The 20,570-nt window shown below is 42.4% G+C and overlaps 1 protein-coding gene across 6 annotated transcripts in view; it reads right to left on the bottom strand.

Annotated features, from left to right (window-relative positions):
• LOC106826955 (zinc finger protein 709-like) overlaps window positions 1-20,570 on the bottom strand; it is a 58,093-nt gene that overhangs the window by 27,341 nt on the left and 10,182 nt on the right. Inside the window, exons 2-4 of one of the 6 annotated variants that reach the window (XM_070492161.1) lie at window positions 13,936-14,132; window positions 13,717-13,819; window positions 13,208-13,280 (exon numbers count right to left, since the gene is read on the bottom strand). The exons of 2 other annotated variants lie outside the window; for them this stretch is intronic. The gene's annotated coding sequence lies outside the window, so the exon portion shown is untranslated. Of the gene's footprint in view, window positions 1-13,207; window positions 13,281-13,716; window positions 13,820-13,935; window positions 14,133-17,591; window positions 19,907-20,570 lie in introns of those variants that run through there. 3 more of the 6 variants (XM_070492160.1, XM_070492163.1, XR_011496199.1) reach the window with 3 other exon arrangements.

Below are 20,570 nucleotides of genomic sequence, written 5' to 3'. Positions count from 1 at the left end.
AGAATGCATTAAACCTTCAGGAACCTGGCCTCAGTAGGTAAGGATGACAATTTACATGAACTTCATCAACTAGAAAACAAGTGTTTGTTGTTCATCAATGTTGTTCAAAGATGTGGAAAGTGGAAAGGGAGGATGTTGGTAAATAAACTGAGTGTGGTCGCAGCTCATCATGGACCTAGAATCTAATAACTGTTCTACACTTTCTAATATTTTGGAATCATTATTCTGGGTCTGCATTTTAGGGAAAAAAATTGGAAGATCTGTACAAGACCCAGGGGAGAAAACTAAGGTGAGTCACATTCACAACAGAAAGCATTGTCTCATGTGAGAATTCTAATATATTATGAAATTTTAAAAAGCAGAAAATGAAACAAATAACCCCTGCTTCAAATGTATTTATTCTTGGAAAATTTTTACCAAAACCTCCTTTTTAAATATGACAAAGAATTTAAATATTTGCAAAGTAGTTCACCTGGAAACAGTATTAATAAACCTTATATATGAATATGACTCTTGATAATAGCATGTGTGAAGTCCTCCCACAAAGCATTCTGTATATTCAATTTCAGAGAATTCAGCCAAGGCAGAAAACTTAAACCTTTCCTATAAATCATAATAAATATAATAAATGTAAAATCATTAATAAGGGAATCATCAATAATACACTTCTTGTTTTCTACATGTCATATGGTAGGGAGACTCTGTGAAAGTAAAGAGGTTTGTCAATGTGGAGAAAACTTTGGCTTTACTCCAAATCTCAGTCTGAACAAGAAAACTCCTGGAGTGAAACCACATGAGTGCAGGGCATGTGGAAAAGTCGTCATGCATCATTCATCCCTTTATAGGCACATCAGACATCACATTGGATACAAACCATTTGAGTTCAAAAATATCAAGAGAAACCACATAAGTGTAAGGTATTTGAGAAAGGCTTCAGTTATCTCCAATTTTTTGAAAACCATGGAAGAAATCATAATCGAAATAAAACTTATAAATGTAAGGAATATGGGAATGCCTTCGTGTGACTCAAAACCCTTCAAAGATACGTGATAACACACACTGGTTATCCTCCTTATACAGGTAAAGTATGTGGGAAAGGCTTTACTTGTTCCAGTTCATTTCAAATACCTGGAAAAGCCCACTGTGAAGAGAAACTGTATCAATGGAAACAATGTGGAAAAGCCATTTGATATTTTTATTCTTTAAAAAAACATGAAAGGGCTCCAACAGGAAAGAAAACTTATGAATATAACAAATTCTGTAAAGTCTTCAGTTCCTCCAATTCTCTTTGTAACCTGAAAGAACTCATACTAGGGGAAAATCTTATAAACATAAAGAATGTGGGAAAGCCTATGGATATTATAGTTCCTTGAAAAGACATGAAAGGTCTCACACAAGATAGAAGCCCTGTGGATGTAAACAATGTGTTAAAGGTTTTAGATCTTATCTAGGTTTCTAAATACATGAAAGAAATCACACTGGAGAGAACCCTATGAATAAAAAGAATGTGGGAAAGCCTGTATTTCTCTCTCAGACCTTCAAGTACACATGATCGTGCACACCGGTGTTGGGTCTTAAAAATGTAAGGAATGTGAGAAAGCATTGATTATTCACAGTTCATTTTGAAAAATTAGTCACACAGGAGGGAAACCCTATGTATGTAAGGAATGTGGGAAAGCCTTTTGTCATCCATCAGGTATTTCATCACACATGAAAATGCGTACTGGAAATATACCTTTAAATGTAAGGAATGTGGAAAGCTTTCATTTTTCTCAGTTCATTTGGAATACATGAAAGAACTCAACAAGAGAGAAACCTTATGGATGTAAAATACATGGTAAAGCCTTCATTTTTCCAGTTATTTGCAAGTACATGAAAGAACTAATACTGAGAGAAACCAAATAAATGTGAAGAATGTGGGAAAGATTTCTATGATTCCAGTTCTGTCCAAAGGCATGAAAGGTCTCACTGGATAAAACCTCTTGAAAGTAAACAGTATGGGAACGACTTCAATTGGCCCACATCCTAAAGTGTGAAACTTCCTACTGATAAAAATTATCAATGTAAGTAACCCGATAAAGCTTGGTGGGAATGAATGCATTCATAATGTTCCAGCCAACTTTCAATATGAAAGAGTTGATATAGAAGTTGTAAATATATTGGTTTACTAAGCTTCTTTCTTAAAGTATATCATTGGACTGTGGATTTCTACTAATTACATTCAGAAATGAATATTGAGGTGAGGTAATTCTTCATCTTTCAACAATAGTGCATAAGACTAATAGGTAGTGATTTTTCCTTAAATCAATTCGTGATATTTTCTCTTTACATTTTGAAGCCTCTTGGAACCATGAGTGAATTGAAGTGTATTTGTAACATGCAGTTAGTTTTAACATTTTTATAATGTTTCATTTGTTTTATTTTAAGGGGCCATTAAAAAAGTGACAGTTTGGTATTTTTTAGGATTGTCTTACTGGCCACATGAGAATTCCTGGATATCCTTAGTCCATTGTATACCTTTCTTACTGAGAAAGCTCCTTTTGTGGGATGGTGGATATACGATGTTTTCCCATTTTTCCATAATATTAAACACTTGGAATAATTTTTGTATGTATGACAAATTTATCAAAGAGTATAGTTCCATGGGAATAATTATTTTCATATTTGAGCCTGTGCTCATTATCCTACTTTCTGACTTGTATTTAGTGATGGACCTTCATTTAAGAAGAGAGCTCAAAGATGGGACAAAAAATCTAGAGTTAGAGATATCCTCCTTGTGAGTAATTTTAGGAACTGGATTTTCCATTATCCATCCCTTTTATGGTTCCATGTTGGAATTCACCAATAGCCTCACTTGCATGAGATTTTGAAGGCAGAAGCAAAGAAGGCATTAGTCAGATTTTGGAACCACCATACAGGGAAAGAGATAGAACATAGAAGCTTAGAGCAAATCATGTTCCAGCCTATTTTACAGATTCCTTGCCCTTCCAGTCAAAAGTATCTTCAAAACCACCACCAACAACTCCACTCATCAGCCATGCTGTGGATGCATCCTACATACAAAGTAGAGGAAGTCTGGCACAGATGTTAGCTCAGGGATCATCTTCCTCAAGGAAGAAAAATAAAAAAACAAAAAGAGGAAGATTGCCAATGGATATTAGCTCAGAGTGAATCTTGCTCACCAGAAAAAAAAAAAAAAAAGAAGAAACATCTGACTGAATTAAGAAGTGCAACATAAGGATTAAAGGTATCAAGAGGGAGAAGAGAGGGAGAAAGGAGCATAGAGCTTGGTCAAAGAAATAACAGCTGAGGGGGCTGACCCGATGGTTGAGTGGCTAAGTTTGTGTGCTCCACTTTGGTGGCCCAGGGTTCGCTGGTTCAGATCCTTGATGCAGACCCACGCACTGCTCATCGAGCCATGCTGTGTGGGCATCCCACATAGAAGAACTAGAAGGACTTGCAACTAGAATATACAACTATGTGCTGGGGCTTTGGGGAGAAATAAAGGGAGAAAAAAGAGGAAGACTGGTAAGAGATGTTAGCTCAGGGCCAATCTTCCTCAAAAAAATAAATTAAAAGAAAATTAATAATAGCTAAGAACTTCCCATCCTGGGGAATGATCTGGAATTAGAAGTAAATGAAGAAAATAGAACTCCTAATTACATCAATGCAAAAAGAACTTCTGCAAGGCATATATTAGTAAAACTGGCAAAAGTCAATGACAAAGAAAAAGTATTAAGGGCACCAAGGTAGAAGAGAATAATGTACAAAGGAACCCCGTCAGGCTTTCAGTGGACTTCTCATCAGAAACTTTACAGGCTGGAATAGAGTGGAATAATATACTCAAATAGTGAAAGACAAAAACTTTCAGCCAAGACTACTCTATGCAGCAAAACTATCACTCAGATATGATGGAGAAATAAAAACTTTCTCAGATAAACAAAACCTGAGGGAATTCATTGCCACAAGACCCCGTCTAGAAGATATGACCAAGAATGCCCTCACACCTGAAACAAAAAGGAAAAAGTTTATGAAGCTTTGATCATGGAGATAAATAGATGGACAAAATTAAAAATTTGCAGCACTCTATCAGAACAGGTTAGGAAACACTCAATTTTAACATTAAAGATAAAGGGAAGGAAAGCATCAAAAATAACTATAAACACGTCATTTTAATCACAAACTCACATTAGAAAATGGAATAATTTGTGACAACAATAACTTAGATGGGGAAGAGGAAAGGGATGGAACCTGCTTAGGCTAATGGAGATAAGAGGCTCTCAGAAAATGGACTATCTCATTTATGAGATCTTTTATGCAAACCTCATGGTAACCACTAAACGAAAAATCAGAACAGAGACACAAGTGATAAATAAAGATAAAACTGAGAAAATCATCATATAAAATCACCAAACTGAAATGGCAGTCACAAATACAAGGGGAAAGAAACAAGGGAAATACAGAACAACCAGAAAAAAAGAGATAAAATGTCAGTATTGAACCCTCATATGTCAATAATCACTCTAAATGTAAATGGATTGAAATCTCCAATCAAAAGACACAGAGTGACTTGGTGGAGTCAAAAACAAGACCCAATGACATGCTGCCTCCATGATATACATCTAGGCTCTAAACAAAAGCACAAGCTCAGAGTGAAGAAAAGGAAGATGATTCTCCAAGCAAATGGTAAGCCAGAGAAAGCAGATGTTGCCATACTTATATCAGACAAAGCAAACTTCAAGATAAAAAGGCAATGAGACACAAAGTGTTGCAGTAGATAATGATAAAAGGGACATTCCACCAAAAGGACATAAGACTTATGAATATATAGGCACCTGACACAGGAGCACCAAAGTATATAAAGCAACTGTTAATAGATCTGAAGGGAAAAATTAACAGCAACACAATAATAGTAAGGGACCTGAACACCCTATGTACATCAAAGGATAGATCATCCAGACAGAAAGTCAACAAGGGAATAGTGGAATTAAATGAAAAACTAGACCAGATGGAATTAATAGATATATAGAGAACATTCCATCCAAAAACAGCAGAATATACATTCTTCTCAAGTGCACATGGAACATTCTCAAAGATAGGCCATATGTTGGGAAACAAGGTAAGCCACAATAAATTAAAGAAGACTGAAATCATATCAAGCATCTTTTCTGATCACAATGCTATGAAACTAGAAACAACTACAAGAAAAATGCTGGGAAAGGGACAAAGATGTGGAGACGAAACAACATGCTGCTGAGCAACCACTATAACCATGAAGAAATCAAAGGAGAAATAAAAAAATATCTGGATACAAATGAAAGTGAAAATACATACCAACTCTTATGGGATGCAGCAAAAGTGGTTCTAAGAAGGAAATTCATAGCAATACAGACCTTCCTCAACAGAAAAGAAGAATCTCAAATAAGTAACCTTAAACTACACCTAACAGAAGTAGAAAAAGAACAAACAGAGCCCAAAGTCAGCAGAAGGAGAGAAATAATAAAAATTATTATTGAAATAAAACCCCCTCAAAAAACAGTAGAAAGGATCCATGAAACTAAGACACGGTTCTTTGAGAAAATAAAAAAAATTGACAAAGCCTTAGCCAGACTCACTAAGAAAAAAAGAGAAGGCCCAAATAAGTAAAATTCGAAATGAAAGAGGAGAAATTACAATGGATACCACAGAAATACAAAGGATTGTAAGATGATGGTATGGAAAATGATATGCCAACAAATTGGACAATCTGGTAGAAATGGATAAATTCTTAGACTTCATACAACCTCCCAAAACTGGATCAAGAAGAAATAGAGAATCTGAAGAGACAAATCACAAGAAAAGTGATTGAAACACATGTACATGTTATTTATATATTTTGGATATTAACCCCTCTTCAGGTATATGATTAGCAAATACCTTCTCCCAATTGGTGGGTTGTCTTTTTGTTTTGTTCCTGGTTTCCTTCACTTTGCATAAGCTCTTTAAGTTGATGAAATCCCATTTGTTAATTTTTTTCTTTTGTTTCCCTTGCCCGGGTAGACATGGTATTTGAAAGATCCTTCTAAGACTGATGTCAAAGAGTGTACTGCCTATATTTTCTTCTAGGAGTTTCATGTTAACCGATACTTTTTCAAAGGAGATATATAAAGATGGTCAACAGGCACATGAAAAGATGTTCAACGTCACTCATTATTAGGAAAATGCAAATCAAAACTACAATAGGATATCGTCATCTTATACCCATCTGAATTGCTAAAATTTACAAGACAAGAAATAAATGTGGGAGAGGGTGTGGAGAAAATGGAACCCTCAAACACTGCTAGTGGGAAAGCAAACTGGTGTAGCCACTATGGAAAACAGTATGGAGATTTCTCAAAAAAATTAAAAATAGAAATACCATATTATCCAGCTATCCCACTACTGTGCATTTATCCAAAAGACACAGAATAAATAATTCAAAGAGATTTATGAATCCTTGTGTTCATTGCAGCATTATCCACAAAAGTCAAGATGTGGAAGCAACCCAACTGCCCATCAACGGATAAATGAATAAAAAGAACGTGGTATGTATGTACAATGGAATACTACTGAGCTATAAAAATGATAAAATTATGCCATTTGTGACAACATGAATGGACCTTAAGGGTATTATGTTAAACAAAATAAGCCAGATGCAGAAAGACAAAGAGTGTACAAATTCACTCATATTGGAAGGTAAACAAACACATGGATAAAGAGAAAAGATTAGTGGTTACCAGATGGGAAGGGGATGAAGGAGGGCAAATGGGGTAAAGGAGCACATACATATAGTGATAGATAAAAACTAGACTATTGGCTGTGAACACAATGCAGTCTATATAGAAACTGATGTATAACAATGTACACCTGAAATTTACACAATGTTACAAGTCAATATGGCCTCAATAATTTTTTTAAAAATGGCTTATGCTGGATTCTCTACAAACTCCTAAAAATTAGAATGGAGACAACACTTCACACTCATTTTTTGAGGCCAGTACCACTGTGATACAAAACCAAGCAGTATGTTGCAGAAAAAACTACACTACCATATATGAAAAACCCACAGCCAACATCATGATCAATGGGGAAAAACTGAAAGCCATCCCTCTGAGAACAGGAATGAGACAAGTGTGCCCACTCTCACCACTCTTATTCAACATAGTACTGGAGGTTTTGGCCAGAGCAATGAGGCAAGAAAGCAATAAAAGGTATCAAAATTGGCAAGGAAGAAGTGAAACTCTCGCTGTTTGCAGACGACATGATCTTATATACAGAAAACCCCAAAGAATCCATTGGAAAACTCTTAGAAGTAATCAACAACTACAGCAAAGTTGCAGGGTACAAAATCAATTTGCATAAATCAGTAGCATTTCTATACTCCAATAACGAACTAACAGAAAAAGAACTCAAGAACACAATACCATTCACAATCACAACAAAAAGAATAAAATACCTTGGGGTAAATTTAACTAAGGAAGTGAAGGACCTATATAATGAAAATTACAAGGCCTTTCTGAGAGAATTGGATGACGACATAAGGAGATGGAAAGACATTCCATGTACATGGATTGGAAGAATAAACATAGTTAAAATGTCTGTTCTACCTAAAGCAATCTACAGATTCGACGCCATCCCAACCAGAATCCCAATGACATTCTTTACAGAATTAGAACAAAGAATCCTAAAATTCATATGGGGCAACAAAAGACCCCGAATTTCTAAAGCAATCCTGAGAAAAAAGAACAAAATGGGAGACATCACAACCCCTCACTTCAAAACATACTACAAAGCTACAGTAATCAAAACCGCATGGTACTGGTACAAAAACAGGTGCACAGATCAATGGAACAGAATTGAAAGCCCAGAAATAAAACCACACATCTATGGACAGCTTATCTTCGACAAAGGAGCTGAGGGCATATGATGGAGAAAAGAAAGTCTTTTCAACAAATGGTGCTGGGAAAACTGGAAAGCCACATGTAAAAGAATGAAAATTGACCATTCTTTTTCACCATTCACCAAAATAAACTCAAAATGGATTAAAGACCTAAAGGTGAGACCTGAAACCATAAGGCTTCTAGAAGAAAACGCAGGCAGTACACTCTGACATCAGTATTAAAAGGATCTTTTTGGACACCATGCCTTCTCAGAGAAGGGAAACAATAGAAAGAATAAACAAATGGGACTTCATCAGATTAAAGAGCTTCTTCAAGGCAAATGAAAACAGCATTGAAACAAAAAAACAACCCACTAACTGGGAAAAAATATTTGCAAGTCATATATCTGACAAAGGCTTAATATCCATAATATATAAAGAACTCTCACAACTCAACAACAAAAAATCAAACAACCCAATCAAAAAATGGGCTGGAGACATGAACAGACATTTCTCCAAAGAAGATATACTGATGGCCAATAGGCACATGAAAAGATGCTCATCATCGCTGATCATCAGGGAAATGCAAATCAAAACTACATTAAGATATCACCTTACACCCCTCAGAATGACAAAAATATCTAAAACTAATAGTAACAAATGTTGGAGAGGTTGTGGAGAAAAAGGAACCCTCATACACTGCTGGTGGGAATGCAAACTGGTGCAGCCACTATGGAAAACAGTATGGAGATTCCTCAAAAAATTAAAAATAGAACTACCATACGATCCAGCCATCCCACTACTGGGTATTTATCCAAAGAGCTTGAAGTCAGCAATCCCAAAAGTCCTACGTACCCCAATGTTCATTGCAGCATTATTTACCATAGCCAAGACATGGAAGCAACCTAAGTGCCCATCAACAGATGAATGGATAAAGAAGATGTGGTACATATATACAATGGAATACTACTCAGCTGCAAAACAGAACAAAATCATTCCATTTGCAATAACATGGATGGACCTTGAGGGAATTATGTTAAGTGAAATAAGCCAGCGAGAGAAGGATAATCTGTGTATGACTCCACTCATATGAGGAATTTAAAAATGTGGACTAAGAACAGTTTAGTGGACACCAGGGGAAAGGTGGGGTGGGGGGTGGGCACAAAGGGTGAAGTGGTGCACCTACAACACGAATGACAAACATTAATGTACAACTGAAATTTCACAAGATTGTAACCTATCATTAATCCAATAAAAAAAAAATCCAGAAAAAAAAAATGGGAAAGAGGGTCGGCCCCATGGACAAGTGGTTAAGTCCTCACACTTTGCTTTAGTGGCCTGGGGTTCACTGGTTTGGGTCCTGGGTGTGGATCTACACACTGCTCATCAAGCCATGCTGTGGCAGCATCTCACATGGAAGTAGAATGACCCACAACTAGGATATACAACTATGTACTGGGGCTTTGGGGAGGAAAAAAAAACGAGGAAGATTGGCAACAGATGTTACCTCTGGGCCAATCTTCCTAAATAAATAAATAAATGTAGTGAAGGATCTCAATACACATTTTTCCAAGGAAGATACGTAAATGGCCAAGAGCACACAAAAAGATGGTGGACGTCACTACATATTAAGAAAATGCAAATGAAAATTTCAATGAGATACCACTTCACAACCATTAGGATGTCTAGAATCAAAAAGTGAGATAAATTTTTCAAGGATGTATGGAGAAATTTGAACCCTCTTACAGGGTGATGCAAAAATAAAATGGTGCAGCCACTTTGGAAAATAGTCTGGCAGTTCCTCAATAATTAGACCTAGAATTACAATATGACCCATCAATTCCTCTGCTAGGTGTATGCCTAAGAATAATGAAAACATGTTCAAACAAAAATTTGTACATGAATTTTATAGCAATGTCATTCATAGAAGCCAAAAGGTGGAAATAAACAAAATGTCCATGAATGGATGAATCGATAAACACAATGTGTTTTATTCATACAGTGGAATGTTATTTGGCCATAAAAATGAATGAATCATTGATACATGCTACAACGTGCTTGTCCTGTGGGAAAATTATGCTGAGTGAATGAGGTCGAATACAAAAATCATATATTATATAATTCCATTCATTTGAGAGCCCAAATAGGGAAATCTATAGAGACAGAAAGTAGATTAGCGGTTCCTAAATCTGGGGGGATTGGAGGAGAAAGATGGGAATATTGGGAGTGATAGCTTACGTGTAGGTCAGTTTCTTTTTGAGGTGATGAAAATGTGCAAAAGTTGCCTGTGGGGATGATTGCACATATTTCTGAGTATACAGAACCGCGGAATTGTACACTTTAAGGGAGTGCAATGTATAATAGTTGTGTTGAGAAGCTGGAGCTGGTACATTAAATTCAGTGTGGGCAGATTATGACCTGCTGAATGGGGAGGTACAGGCCACCCACATGGGGTCTGCAGGGAGCTCCCTCAGCATCTGAGCTCCCACTGTGGGGAAGTGAAACCCCAGGGGTCATTTTGATTGAAGGTGCAGTTTCAATACATCCACACAAAGGAAAGAGAGTCACTTATAGATCCCAGAAATAGGCAGAGGTGCAATAAACCAGAGGAAGGGCAGTCCACTGTCCTAGATCAGGGGTGAGCAGGAGACAGAGAGCAGGGTAGCAAGCACCTGTTACTTATAAGGCGGTTGGGGCGGAGGTCACTAACTTTTTGCAGACTCAACTCTAAGTTGTTATTTTAAAAAGTCTCCCAGGAAAAGCAAAGGGGGGACTGATGGCGGAAATCCTAAGCCCAGGTCGTTATCTAAATGTCCAGACTCTGGGTGTGAACAGGGTCATCATACTGTAACATACCTAGGCAGCAACCCAAAATAGTTATTTTTCTCATCAACATTGACCCCGTGATGCCTAGGCATTAGCCTTTAGGGAAAATCGTGGGCACTGTCTGGATGGTGGAGATATTAAAAGCCACTGGCAGGCTCTTGGTCACCCAGTGGATGAAACATGTGAGCAAAGCAAAATGTCAATCAACAATATCAATAGATGAATGATAGTTTCAAATCCTGTCCATAACCCTCCACCCTTTGTCAGAGCCCAGCCAAGAAAATAAATCAAAGCCCTTGGATAAGGTTAAGGCAAGTATTTGATTAAACGCTACAGTGAGATTATGGAATCCTTGCACCTGTTGGGCCATCCTTTGTAAATTTGTCCAGAATTATTAACATACATGCAGCAGGTGGTGCCCTTTACAGCACATCCCCTCCTTTCTTGGCCAATAAGTAATCTAGAGCTAAATGGTTATGGAAACCACCTGTGCTAAAGAATCCTGTTGTTGCATTAAGGCCTGGCTTTGGTGTAATATCCCTGTGCGTCCAGCCAGGTGGCTGACAGGTTGGTTTTGCCTTAATAATGTGCTGTTGCCTGGCCAGTAGGTGCACCTAGCCCAGTCCAGAGGAGGGATGGTAGCAGACCTACTCCCAACATAATGGGGATGAAAACTTAATGCTTTTGATGTGAGGGGGCAGAAAGGAAAAAAGATTGAAGTTCCTGTCCAGTGATTTGTCAGGACAGTCCCTAGGAGAGTAAAGAAAATTGGTATGAACAGACACAAGTCCTCAGGGGCCATCAAGGAGAAAAGTGCATTGGAGGCAGAGGGGAGGAGAAGTGCACATATGGAGAACCACGTGTGTGTGACGGCCACAGGGCACTGGACCCACAGTGGACACCAACGGCTTGATCGGGGAAGATGAAGTAAATAGTGGTTCCCCCCAGATGCCTGGGCCTCAAGGCCCAAGACTGTGGGGATTGTGCTCCTTGGGAGGAGATGTAGGTCGTGTCCATCCACGTGGTGTTGGCCCTGGGCAGATACGGGGGATTGTAAAAGGCACAGGCGGGCTTCTGCCAGGTGCCACATAGTGAATTGTAAAGTGACCTGCCTGGCTGCAGTTGAGAACCATAGAGAACAGCTGGGCAAGCCACAGGGATGCATGGGGCACCCTTTGTGTGGCAAATTGGGAATGGTCAATAAGTCAGCCCTGTGGGCCACTAACTCAGGATAAAGGCTTTGTTGAGCCTGGTAACTTGCCTAGCAATTACAGTGACCCCCAAAATGAGCTCCAGTTTCTGCTCATTGTATAAAAATATTAAGACTATGGGAAGGCTTGACCAAGAGGACTGTGGAGCCCTGAGTGTTGACCATTGGGAAGGGTCCCCTCAGGGTGGCGTAGGGAGGTGACCCTGCAGCTGTGGTCCTGGAGGGTGTAGGGGGATGCTGTGGGGGTAGCAGCATCTGAATTCAGGGAAATGTTCTCCGGACAGAAATTAAGTTCACCACCTCCCAGTAGGATTCACAATGTGGACTAATCTGAAGTGTGTGGTGAAGGCGAGCAACTGAGTGAAGTGTTTAACGGGGTCCCTGTAAGGTTGTGAGACTTGACACATACCCTGGCCTTTCAAAGCTAAAAGGTGCAGAGGGCAGCCTGGCAGGCACAGAAGCACCTCACTCTCGAGCAGCAAGCATTGTAGTGAGCAGGAGGGCCTTGGGGTAAACATATAGTTAGTTCTGCAACATGCCACTCAACGGGGTCGTCAGCAGGGAATTTAAACAAGCATTCAGTTCAGCAACCAAGTCCCAGGGAGTGCTCACTGTCATCAGCTGCCACATCTTCCTTGGTGTCATCTCTGCTACAGAGGAAGGTTACAAAGAACTTTTATTTATATGCTCCTGATAATTTAATGTTTAGTCCTGTATTACCAGAGATGTATATACTGGTTGAACTGCATAAGCCTGTCAGCCAATTAGGGTTGAAATTAGGGCAGTGCAAGGGCCACTGTCTGAAGGTCAGGACGTTAGTGACTGTTTGGGCCTTTAAGCATTGGTGGCCTTTAAGCATTTGTGCCATTCATCCCATTTAAGATAGAGGGCTTGAATCACCTGGCTAGCATCCACACCTGGTGGCATTGGGGGCACAACCCCTCTAGGGCTGGCTTCCCACACACACCATCCCCTCATCTTGGGTTGCATTTATGGGTGAGGGCTGTGTGGTTCCAGTACCTTTCCAGTGTTGCCTCTCGGGGGTTGAGGAGAAGCCCATGACCCAGATGGCACAAAAGCACAGAGTAATGCCAGCAATGAGCAGCCACATTTTATAATTTTACCTCTGCCCACTGGCTGCCTCATGGGAAGTCTTTTTATGGGGAAACTGTGGGTCAACAGCTAATTGGTGGCCCCTCCAAAGTGGGGTATGGCCAAGTGTTGTGACTACATTGCCATGCTGTCATCTTCTAATGTTGCTAGTGTCAACCAACCTGAGTGCCTCTTCCCCATTTCAGAGATCCACATGGTTCCTTCAGTGGGTCTGGGTATAAGTATTTCCACTTCCTGTGGGGAGGGATAGTTAGGAGAAATGAGTCATCCACTAAAGCCACTAAACATTGGAATTTCAGCTGGTATTTGCAGATCAAGTGGGGAGGTGTGGCCCAGCAGCAGCATAGTGGGTCTGAGTTCTTCTAATGGGCCAGGACTGTATATGACCAGGGGTCATAGACAACACCCTCCCTGTTCCCAAGCAGGTTGCCAATGAATATTGGAAAGTGAGAGAAATAACATCTTAAATGTGTAAGGGGAGTCAAAATTGTTTGGAAAATATACATAATGTTGTCTCATAAGATGAAGGCAGTAGATTCCCCCATGATAATCGTCTGCAGCATGGCTGGGGGAGCCCAGCTGGTGTGAGGACAATGATGGCCATATGGCCTAGAGTTTAAAGTGGTAAGTGCCCCTGGCAGCAAGGAAGCCCATTTAGGAGTCCATTTACCTCCTGGAAACTTAAGGAGCCAGGATTTTACAAGACCATGGTGGCATTCAATAACGCCAGAGGCCTGCGGCCGGTATGGGAGATGAAAGTTCCATTGGACGCCCTGTTGGAGAGACCAGTGTTGGGTTACATGGGCCGTAAAATGAGATCCTTGATCTGTGTCAATGATGTCAGCAAGGCCAAATGACAGCAGGATATAACTAGAAAAAAAGAGATTACCTGCTCCCCAGAGGGGTTCCTGGTGGGTGGAGCAAGCAGTAGGTTGCTAAAAGTAACCAGACATAGCGGCAACGTGGGTAGTCTGCAGATGGAGGAAGTGGCCTGATGAAATCATCCTGCCAGTGGGTAAAGGGCAGTCCTCTCAAGGAACCAAAGCATGATGGGGCAGTTTCCAGTGTTTGGTTTGGGTGCACAATCTGCAATGCAAAACAATGCATTTTGCAAGGGCTGCCATAAAGGAAACACCCCTGCTGTGGGCTCAGGCCAGTGTGGCAGCTGCTCCCCCATGACCCAGAGAGAAATGGGACCATCTGGCCAGGGAATAAGGAGTAAGGAAGTGGTGACTAAGAAAGGCCAGAATAGGGGAGCTGAGGATGGATGGGGGGAAGCTGCAGTTTTGTGGTAGTGAGTGGAGCCCACATTTGTTGGTAAAGAGTTAATGGCTGAGAGCCCCAAACAAGTGGTGACTGGGATTCAGGCAAGGGTCATTCACCGTGTGGTTAAAGCTGCCTCTGGTGTGGTAGCATTTGTTTGTTCTATATGTGAGTACCCTTTACTGTGACTGGTGCCTGGGGAATGTCCCTCCAAATTGGGGCACTCCAAATGGGATGGCCTTGAATATGATAATTGTCACACTCCCATTGACCCTACCAAACCATTAATTTGTTAGCAACCACCCATGAGTCAGTAAAAAGGTGTACAAGAGATTTGTCACGGGCATCAGTGATACAGCCATTTGTACTGCCACCAGCTCAGCAAGGTGAGCCAACCCTCACTTGCCATCTTTGCTAAGAGTGATGCCACTGGCAGGATGGTACATTACTAGCCATCAGGCTCCACCACATACAGTGGTAGCATTACTGTCTGTGTAGTAAACAGACTCCCTCTGTCACTCCATCAGCTCTTCCCAGGGGCTACCCTAGGTTACCAGAGTCTTAGGCAGTAGAGGAGCTCCCACCAGTTCCTAAAGGTCTGTGGGGCGGGGGCTGAGGATGCGGAAAGTACATCCTCCTGTGATGTAGAAAGACCTGCCATGTCAGGTTTAGCCCATTCCAGAAGGTACCATTTCCATTTTAGCCAAGAGGCATTTATGGCCATGCTGAGCCACTGTTGGGAGGCCTCCCTTTTCCATGATGTGACAGGAATGTGGGCATGCAGGAGACCAGGCTCCTTTCCTGCAAAGACCTCTGTTTCTAACAAAGCCCAATAAGTAGCCAGAATTCGATGTCTAAGTGGGTATAGCAGGCAGCTGTGGGGGCAGCTGTCTGGTCCAGAAGTCCATAGGCAATCAGGAGGAACTGTGCAAGATCCCTGAGGATAACCCAGTAAAGGGGCATCACATCCCTTGAGAGGGGAAAGCCAAGTGCAGCTGAGAGGCTGTGGACACAGGACTGGACAGAACAGACTCAGCCAAACCTGTGAGAGCAGGATATTTATCAATTGCTGATTGGCTGTGGTCAGTAATTTCCACACTTTGGGGACTGGGGACAGAGGTCTGTGTGGTGCAGCCACAGCCTCAAGATGAGGTAAACCACTCTGAGGTGTCGTCCATTCTTTCCAGGTTTAACAACAGGACAAATTGGGCTGTAAAAGAAGCACTGGGAACAATCAACCCTTTACTAGCTAGGTTTTCTATACAGTTCTCAATCCTCCCAAGCCCTGGATAATCTACATTGAGCCATGTTAACTACTTTATTTGTGGGGTAAGGTCCCTGGGTCCCAATTTGTCAAGCCAATTTATATTTGGCAGACTTCATTTAATTTTAATTCTGAATCATTGGTTCAGAGCTTCCCAGCTCACTATGGGATATTTTAGGACAATGAGTGTTATGACCATGGAGAATTTAGGCAAGACCATAGTTCTGATGGCTAAAGATGAAACACTTGTCCTATTTGTCCTCTATATTATGTTCATTAACACCCCTAAGATCATCAGGGGCACCTTCCTTAAATTTAGTGGGATCCCAGGTATAACTGTAATTTGACACCTAGTATTAACTGCTTGAAGCTTTCTGAATGAGTGCATTACATCAGAAAGCAAAAGCAATTCAGAACCTACATTGTAGAGGCCCAAAAGTCAAGCAGTGTACCTTCATCTGTTTTGTTATGTAACTTCTTCTATGTATTTTGGATTTCCAATTGGGGCAAATTGTAGACCTTTTTTCCAGTATTTTGTCTTTTGTTTCCTTCCCTCTGGTCTTTCTTGTACTCTTTTCTTCTTCATGGGATATACTTTAGGGAGGGAGTGCCCCTCTACCCTAGTATTTATAACTTTTTTCACCCAAGAGCCACAAAACAGTGCCATCAGGGCTAGGAGCACACCCTCCCACCCCCCACCCATGACAACTGGTTGCATTACAAGGTTTAAACCCTGGGCTTAAGTCAGGTTTCCACTAATACCTTGTGCCACAGGGGTGCCATGGGTGTGTCCCCTATGACCCTGAAGGTCAGGATCTTTGTGGCAGTAGAGGCAGCGGCAGCAGCAGAAGTACTGAAGGGGCCTGGGGAGCCCTCTGGTATTAGGAGCATCGACTCAGCCTGCCATCTGCTGTCTGCTTTTCCTGCCTCTTCTCTGTTTTTTAAATGACAGCTCTCTCAGGAGTGACCATCTGATGGACCCACCTCTTGCACAGGGTATAGTCCCTGTCCACCACCCCCTTCCCTGGGCTATGTCAGGTCAACACACTTTCTCTTGCAGATTCACTCTAACACACATAACTCCCAGCAAAGACACTGACCCAGGACTCATTTCAGGAGGCCTCAATCCCATAGCCCTGCTTCCAAATGCCTGTAAATTCTTGAAGCTACCAACTCTGGTCTGAACCTAGAACTTGGTAGGTCAACCTAGCCTTGGTAGGGTCAACAATAAACACAGCAGCACAGCTCACAGCATGAGCTCCCCAGCAAGCAGTAGCCCACAGTGCATGCCGCCACCAGGCAGCACAGCAGGGCAGCAAGTCAGAGCAAGAGAAGACAGACCCACGGGTGGAGGTCGTTTGAACACACTGCTCAGGGTACTGTTATGGTCACCTGCAGAGGCGTGGTTCCCTTCTTGAGACTCAGACCAGTGTGGTGCTTGCACGCACGCACACACACACACACACACACACACACACACACAGGGTAGGAAAAGGCTTAGGACCCACATAACAGAGGTCTGAGGGGAGGGCACGCACACACACACACACACACAGGGTAGGAAAAGGCTTAGGACCCACATAACAGAGGTCTGAGGGGAGGGCAGGGCCGGGCTCTCAAGCAGCTCTGACAGGACTCAGAAAGCAAGGAATGGAGCCTGGCCTGGGGCTTCACTGGGCCTGGGGGTGGGGCCGGGGCAAGAGCTCTGCACACAGGCAGGGGCTGGGGTGGTGGGAATCTCCTGCCTGCTCTAGAGGAGAGAGCACCCAGGCTTCTCCTCAGCTCGTCCAGGTGGGGGCACAAGGGAAGAGGCTGGGTGAGGCTTAAGCTGTGAGCAGTCACCCAAAAATATGGAGTCTGACTGCTCGCTACAAGGACAAAGTGGGTAAGAAAAATATGCATTCTCAATTGACTTATATAAAGAAACACAAACAAGAGATGAAAAATGATCAAAACTGTATTTGAGGATGACTTGAGTAAGAGAGCTAGAGGGGACATGGCTATGTTGGAAGTGAGTCTTCTTAAATCTGAGTTTTCTGTCTTACAGATTTATTTCAAATAAACAGAGAAATTTATGTTCTTTAACTTTTTTTTTTTTCCCCCTGCTTTATCTCCCCAAAGCTCCCCAGTACAAAGTTGTATATTTTTAGTTGTGGGTCCTTCCAGTTGTGGCATGTGGGATGCCACCTCAACGTGGCCTGACAAGCGGTGCCATGTCTGCGCCCAGGATCCAAACCGGCGAAACCCTGGGCCGCCAAAGCGGAGCGCACGAACTTAACCACTCGGCCACAGGGCCGTCCCCTGTTCTTTAAGTCTTGTACATAGAAATCCATTCTAGGATTTAATTCCTTTAAACAAAAATAGTTACAAAAGTGTAACCATACCAAATAAAACTTTCAAATCTCTAACTAAAAGTACATGCAGCATCCTAGTTTACCCTTCCCCTATATCTCACACTGGGATATGCTCAGTAGTAAGCAGCATATTGTAATACCATAGGGGTTTGAGTTTAACCCCTTATTTAAGAGGTTATTGGATTTTCAAATATTTATATAAGCTTTCAGAACTTTCCTCACATCAAAGGAGCCTTTAAAGGAGCACATTGAAATAGAAATTCCATTGCTTTAGCATTTTTAATTTCTATGTTCTCTAGAGACAGGCACATAGAAAAACTGGTCTTAAAATGAAAAAATTGTCTTCATTTCATCACATCCTATCTCTCAATCAACTTTCAATTTCAGCCCAAAGTGCTACGGGAAACTAGAGCCAAAGGGCTGCACTAATCCATCGATAAAGGAATCCAAAGGAAAGAAACACAAATATGGAATCAGCTCAGATGAGCAGCCTGCTTCCCACAGGACAGAAGGAAAGCCACACTCAGAAGGTCCCGTGTTCCTGACTCTCCTGGTGGAGACAGAGCCCTGGAGGGGGTCAGTCCCTGGAGAAGGAGGGGAGGGCACCTGAGCAGCCACAGGAAGGAGCTCTGGGAGCCCCACACACCCTCCTCTCCCCAGGGAACAGTGCACGTGCTCCATCTCTCAGGCTCCATTCTCACAGTGAGGAAACTCAGCTGGATCCAGTTTAAGGTTCTGACCCAAATGGACCCCAGATTAATGGGCCCTCATCCAGGACACAGAGCTCCTGACTCTCACAGACTTTCTCAGTGTAAACAAATTACTCTCTGAGCACACCCACACTGTGGATGCAAAACTCCAATTATGTCTAGAAACAGGCCCAAGGAATCCACAGTGACCACCTCAGAAAGGGCGTCACTCCCCACCCCATGAGCACGTGCACCCCCAGCTTTCCAGGGCTCTGCAGCTCCTCTCAGGATAAAGGCTCCTTCCATGGGGTGTGAGCAGTAGGACACCTGCAGGGGAGTCTCCCCAGGAAGAACAGCTGGGCCTTCAAGGCCTTCCCTCTGCAGGCTCAAGGGGGCCTCAGCTTAGATTCACTGCCCTCAGGCCTCTGTCCCCACTAGAGATTTTTGGACCACCAGAGATGTTTTAAGTACACAAACCCAGTGTTTAAACAATCCAGCTATATCACTCAAACCAGTCTGTATGTGGAAATGAGGGAAGAAAATTGTATGGCACTTTGTTGGCTCAAAAAGAAATCCCAGAAGAATGTATCACATTCTGGGAAAAAAAAAAAAAGATGTTAATATAGTATTATTTCCATGACTAGAGATTGTTTTATAAACTATTAATCCTACTTGAACACTTCAGGTCTGCAAGTCTAAGCCCTGGAAATCCATTTGAACTCACCCAAAATAAAAGAACAGACCTCAGAATATTACTACCCACACTGGGAAGAAAAAAGGGAAAGACGAATTTAGTACATGCAATGTAAAATGGGAATATTTTATTTTTTCTGAAATTCACCTCTTTGGAAATATTTTATATTGTGTTTCAAGTCATGTTGGTTAAATAAATTTCTATTCATTGAAAAATTGAGACAAAATAAATTCAGTAAGTCATTTAAAGGTGACCAACTCAGGCAGGGACAGTGCTGACAGGACAGATCATCCAAGAAACTTTCCCAAGAGGAAGTTGCACCCAGAGGACTTCCCACAGGATGTCTGTGCCCAGAAAGATCCTGGGGGAGGGGCCGGCCCAGTGGTGCAGCGGTTAAGTTCGCACGTTCCACTTCTCAGGGGCCTGAGGTTCGCTGGTTCGGATGCCAGGTGTGGACATGGCACCGCTTGGCATACCAGGCTGTGGTAGGCGTCCCACGTATAAAGTAGAGGAAGACGGGCACGATGTTAGCTCAGGGCCAGGCTTCCTCGGCAAAAAGAGGAGGACTGGCAGTAGTTAGCTCAGGGCTAATCTTCCTGAAAAAAAAAAAAAAAAAGATCCCGGGGGAGACGCTGGAGGATTTCATACAATGTAGCTCCAGGTGGTTATAGGCTGTTTTTCACTCACGGAAAATATGCACACACACAAAATAAATATTTAAAAAACAGCCATTCAACGACCGTGAGAAAATGATAAAACAACTGAAATATTGAACCTGTTTCAAATCCAACACGGAGAACAGGTAGTTGATGACAATGCTGTGAATACAAGGCAGAAAGTTGGCCTTTAGGAATGCGGGGAGACATTGGAAATTTAGGCATTTGTCGCCAGCCCTAGGCAGACCTAGACTCGGTCATCCCAGACAGGGTCATGGATTTGAGACTCTGCTCTCCAAATATATAGAAAATTCAGAAAAAACGCCCGTCCTCTGGGGAGAAAGGAGGCCCTGGGGACCCCACAGACCGCAGCCCCTCCGCGCACTGACCCCGGAGACCGAGGCTCGACTGTCCTGCGGACCCTCCCGCGGGCCCCGCACTGTCTGGGACACGCGGGGCTGCGGGCGCACAGCGGCCCAGAGACGCTCCGGCCCAAGTCGCCGCGCGCAGGGACCACAGGACGCCCGGGGCCCGGCTGCCGGCCCCGCCCCCACGCTGCGGCCGGAGGGGCCTGAGGGCCGAGCGGCGCCACCGCTGACTCGGG

The sequence above is a fragment of the Equus asinus genome, chromosome 20, assembly GCF_041296235.1.
Source record: "Equus asinus isolate D_3611 breed Donkey chromosome 20, EquAss-T2T_v2, whole genome shotgun sequence".
In the NCBI taxonomy this organism is placed as follows: Eukaryota; Metazoa; Chordata; class Mammalia; order Perissodactyla; family Equidae; genus Equus; species Equus asinus.
This window is presented reverse-complemented; position numbering and strand designations above follow the sequence as displayed.